At 41.6% G+C, this 5,634-nt stretch overlaps 1 long non-coding RNA gene across 2 annotated transcripts; it reads right to left on the reverse strand.

Annotated features, from left to right (window-relative positions):
* Positions 1-1,806: 1,806 nt before the first annotated feature.
* Positions 1,807-5,417, reverse strand: LOC123045053 (uncharacterized). 2 transcript variants are annotated; one of them, XR_006421030.1, is made up of 4 exons: positions 4,979-5,417; positions 4,793-4,909; positions 2,596-2,759; positions 1,807-2,019 (listed from the first exon to the last, which is right to left on the reverse strand). It is a non-coding gene; the product is annotated as an uncharacterized lncRNA (long non-coding RNA). The 2 variants fall into 2 exon arrangements; XR_006421029.1 differs by having other exon boundaries at positions 1,807-2,759; positions 4,979-5,416.
* Between the last annotated feature and the right edge of the window lie 217 nt (positions 5,418-5,634).

Raw genomic sequence — 5,634 nt, forward strand, 5'->3', positions numbered from 1 at the left:
AAAAGCCTAAGCTTGGGGGAGTACGTGTTCTCACCGATAATATATTCATGTTCACATATCATTCTATTTGTCAGTTCTCACACTTTTTCATTGTATCATACATGCTTAGATTTATTTTCTTGCTTTCTTCTTGTGTGTTTGAAAAACTTCAGAAAAAACCAAAAAAAATAGTTGTAGTAATTTACTTTCTATGCATGCTTAGTAGTAGTATTAAAAAGAAAATTCAGAAAGATTTCCTTGTTCTTGTTTTGCTTGTTGGCAGCTTTCCCATGTAAATAGTTTTTCTCATTTTTGCTTTCTATTTGCTTGTTCAAGAAAACCAAAAACTCCAAAAAGATTTCAGTGTGTTTCTCTGAATTTCTTTTCTTTTTATTCGAGTTGTACCGAGGAGAAGACCACGATGAAAATATTGAGTGGCTCTCATATGAATAACTGTTGAACTAATAAAGAGCACATTTTACCTTGTCTTCTCCTGTTGAATAAAATGTTTTGCACATTCCAGCTTAGTCCACAACACTCTTGCACTATTATTATTTTCATATCATTCGGTGAAAGAGAAACTGGTATGACCTGGCCATGGCAAAGAGAAACTGGTATGAACTCGACTTGTTCTGGCCATGGCAAAGAGAAACTGGTATGACGGATGAACTGGCCATGGCAAAGAGAAACTGGTATGAACTCGACTTGTTCTGTTTGTGTAAATATGTTTAACCTAGTATGCAGGCTTCAGCCCATTATGATTAAACATGTTTGCAATGACAATTAGAGATTATAGTTTCTCATGCCATGCATAAGTAGCTGGGAGTTGATAATGATTTATCTTGGAAATCAACATAGCGTTAAAATGATTGTGATGTAGTATGATGATATGGTATCCTCCTCTGAATGTTCGAGTGGCTTGACTAGGTACATGTTCATGCATGTAGTTGAATCAAAACCAACATAGCCTCCATAATGTTTATGTTCATGGTGTTCATATCCTACTCATGCTAGTGTCCAATGTTCACTACAAGGATCCGAGTCCATTGCAACAAGAGTGTTTGTCGCAATAAGTACCCAATTGTCGCAACAGGTACCTATTGCCACGACATGGTGTTCGTTGCTAGTCATTGCGACAGGATGCATAGTAATAGGTTATTGCCACAAAAAAATAAACATGGCAAAAAAGCGCGCTACTGCAACAACCATGTTGCAAGTTGCCACCTTTTTTCTCGTGGCATCATGCACTTGATGCCACAATTTGGTTTGTGGCAATAGCTTAATGCAGCACGTAGCGAACCGTGGCGATTTGGTTGTTTGTGGCGATAGGCATTTGTGGCAATAACCTATACCAACAACTCTTTTTCGTGGCGCGTTCTCTTCCATGGCAATAGTCAATTGTGGCAATACCCTATGGCAACAACTCTTCTTTTTGTGGGTATAGTCATTTTGCCATGAACCCTATGTTCGTGGCAGTAAAGTATGGCAACGACTCTTCAGACGTGGTAATACAAAAATTGCGACATACTCCTTTTGGTGATGATAAATAGTTCTCACAACAGACAGGCTGTGTGTGTTGAGAGGTTGTTGCGACAATATGAACATTTCATGAAGAATGGCCTATTTCAGCAAAACTGAATTCCGTGGCGACAAGTAGTTATCTCAACGGACTGAGATTTTGTGGTGATAAGTTACTGCGACTATATGAAGTGTTCTATCACCACAGCCTAGTGCTACAAAACAGGTCGGCGTGGCGATGCAACGCTAATTTTTCGTGGTGCCAGCATGTTGGAATCAAAAGTAGCTTGTGGTAGTAGCCTACTGTAATCAGAAAAAAATACTGGCATTCAATTACATGATTCAAATAATGCATATATGATGTAGATTCATCAAACATCAAAGTTTGCATAGCCGATATCCATCACAATAAACTGTAATATAATTTAGCATACATTCAACATACTGAATGTGCCATCCTAATTAAGAGTGAAGATTAAATTGTCCGTGGTCTAGAGTCCATTCCAGCTAAATCTTTGGATCCTGTTATGAAGAAATCAGAAATTTATTTAGCTCAAGTTAATTGAAAATAGAAAATACTTAGTCATGAAAATAAAGGAACAACGCAACGACTAATTAGCAGAAAGATATAACCACTATCATGAAAATAGTATAATTACTATATTCGTGCATGCATGGGTATCTTCCTGACGAATTGTCATGACCACGACAGCTAGCAAGAAAATTCGTGTGCCTGTTGTACTATTCCATCAACAATTAGGTGCTATGCCAAAAGAATTGGATAATTTCACAAAAGAATTTGTAGTTAAAACACAATAATAATTATCTAAATTAATCAAACTAAACTTCTCCGAAACAACTACATGCTGGCGCAAGTTCACAATTTCTAATGGTGAGAAAATTGTTCTATTTCTGGCTTCCCTACTGTATGTGCTTCAACAACAAAAAAAGTACAATAATGCAAGCAAGTAGATGATTGCACATTATGAAGGCCATTTACGTATCAAATAAAGGCCAACATGAAGACAAACCAAGCTTGTGACTTACCATTGTATCAAACAAAGGCTAACATGAAGACAAACCAAGCTTGTGACTTACCATTGGTCGAAACATTCGAGAATTCATTTTGCAACTTGTATGAGCGTATTTGGAGCAATTACATTGTGCCTTGTACCTAGAGTCCCAGTAGTACTAGCGGTCTGTAAAAGAGAATTTTGCAAGTTTGGATTCCTATTTTATTTGCCAGTCCTTTTCTTAGGCATCTGCAAATAGAGGTGCACTTTTAGCAATGCAAGTAAGCAAATAAACCTGACAAGTTCGCAAGCATATGACTATAATCACTAGATGTGTTTGCGTCTGTTGGGATCCCATCTGTTGGATCACCAGCAGGTTCTTGCGTTGAATTCATGATTGTGCCCTTCTCTACGTAATATTATAATTTGAGTCAATTTCAGAAGAAACGTGATACTTAAAGCAGGCATAAAAAGTAACCGGAAAAATATCTATTCAAGTCTATAATGAAGTTGTTGTAAGCAAAATAAGCTAGGCTTCAAAGATTAAATGAAATCAAATTGTGTCATAGCATGCAGAACAAAAGCATGCATAACAAAATTCTTTTAGCATACCATATGTCTATAATTTTGATTTAGAAATTGAAAGCTAGGCTTCAAAGACCAAACAGAGCATATAAAATGTAATCAAGTGTATACTAAAGCTGCGAGGCATACACATGACACGCCAATTAGAGCCCATCCTGACAAGGCTACTCACAATACATACACATGCAGTAACCTAGCCCGAATGTGGTAAGCAAACTACTAAGGTTAAATAAGCTGAATATGGCAGTATGCTTTAGTATAGGCACATACGCTTTTAAGAAGTCCGGACAGTGATTCTGGTATTAGCTTGGTAATATTTTACATAGTGAAAAGGAAAACTTGTGAATATTTACACCAAATGTGGGACACTCCAAAATACAAAAAAATAGTCGTGGTCGTGGCTGCCATGGCTGTGGTCATCGTGGCCAAGGCCGTGACGGCATTAACGACGGCAGGTCAACCGTCTCTCAGCTTGGCGTGAGTGCCGCCGCCACTGCAGGCGAGGGGGACATGTTGCATCCCCAGGGTTGTTGCAGTGGCGGATCCAAGAATTCAACTTTGGGTGTTAAAAAGATCACGCTGACATCAACTTTTTTTTTTCATTTCAGCCTACGTTTGCTTTAAAAAAAACATTTGTTATTTTTTTACTAATGGAATCAATTACATCAGGACAGTTCTATGTACAAAGATACATCTCTAAATCCAAACAGAAGCTACACATGAATGCAATTTCAAATTGGAACTTTGGAGGGGATTGGTGAATTCTTGGCTTGCTTGGACTAGTTTATCTGGACAGAAGTTGAGTTGAGTAACTCACTCCGCGTACTCTCTGAAGTCTGAACTCAAGCATGTATGCAGTACTTTTTGTCATATACCTATGCTGGATCTGCCCCTGGGCTGCTGTAGTAGGAAGGTGAGGCTATTACATCCCTGCCGGAGGCAAGAGTGACTAGATATGCCTCACAGGAGTATAGACTTGATTACATACAAATGTACTGCACGGTAGTAGTCAGCGCGGTAGTTCTACAACGGAAGGGGGTGCTCCCATGGCCATGCCGTCCACCACCTCCTGATGCCCCTCCTCCTCTTCTCCCCGTGGCCGCCAAACCAAGATGGCTTGGTCTAAAACACTTAAACTATAATCTAGTTGGGCTAGAATCTAAATGTAGTCTGTACACATTGCTTGCACATGTCAAATGAGCGATGAATGGACTAATTTTCTAGCACAACAAGCAAACACTCCATTCATAATAGAAGAAAGTCTGATTTTACACAAACAAAGGTTAAAGGTTGAATGTTCAGTGGCACACATAATACAACAGTAAAAAAGGCACAATTGTAGCATCAGATTGGAAGCAAGATTTTCTTATTCTTGGGCATGGAGAGTTCTATATAAATTGAACCAAGCCAATGGATCAATTTGGCGTAAGCAGGACCAACCCAAAGCCATGGCAAAAAAGGGTTGAAAGCTAGCTCAGTTGATGTATTTGTTACAACTGAAGAAAAAAATAGGGCCTAGACCATCTCTAAAATGAACCATCCCTACATGTACATAGTAAACTAAAACCAAATCCAAGCTGCTCCATGGATAGGATATGATAGGATCGTCTTGGAGCAAAGCAAACTAGTTTGTTGGCTATAGGAAGGAGGAGGGAAACTAAAACGCTGCAAGGAGGAAGGAAGGGTCATGGCCTTACCACAGTCATGGTGCAGGGGTGCCGGAAATGGCTGGCAGTGGCGGATCGGACGAAACGGGAGGATAAGGGAGACCCTGACTGTTCCATGGCGGCGTCCCTGCATCTCTCGAGCTGCAGCTGCGCGGGGAAGGGAATCAGGCGTGGAGATCAAATCAAATCGAAGAGAAAGCATGGGCGAGGGTTGACCTTGAATCGCAGCCATGTGTGTGCCCACGTGGCTCTCATGGCCTGCATCGACGGATGGTTGGTCTGGGATCGGAGGAAGCAGCCTCCCACGTTGATCTCCGTCATGGGATCCTTGGGAGGAAGCTGGATAGGGAGGAAGAGGATGCCGGTTCTGGCTGTGGCAGATCTGACCGCCGCCCGACCCACATCAACTGTAACGCCGCTAGGTTCGCTTCAGGGAAGTCCCCGCCTCTGGGGACGAGGTTGTCATCGCGGCGGTGGCGGGACGCAGAGGGGCAGATGGCCATGGGTGGGGAGGTGGCGGCGGCCATGCATGGGGAGTGAGGAGGATCTGTAAGAGGAGGACGGCGAGATCAGGGGAGTCGGGGCGGACAAAAGGGAAGGAAGAAGCCGGCGGAGATCTACATAGGAGTTGACTGCTTGTTGTTGGATCACAGAAGAGTAGACGGTCCGGATTTGCGATCCGTGGGTTGGTTCGCTCAACCAATCACATTGCAAGTTCTCCCTCATGCTGGATTGCCACATCAGCACCATCCATCCATAACGGTTCAAATGGTGTATAAGAACAGACCTAATTGATCGAACCATGACGGTTATGGTGACGGTCCCTCTTTGTCTGTTATGATGGGTCTACCGATTTTGGGTGTCATCCTCAG

Source organism: Triticum aestivum, chromosome 2B (genome assembly GCF_018294505.1).
Source record: "Triticum aestivum cultivar Chinese Spring chromosome 2B, IWGSC CS RefSeq v2.1, whole genome shotgun sequence".
NCBI lineage: Eukaryota > Viridiplantae > Streptophyta > Magnoliopsida > Poales > Poaceae > Triticum > Triticum aestivum.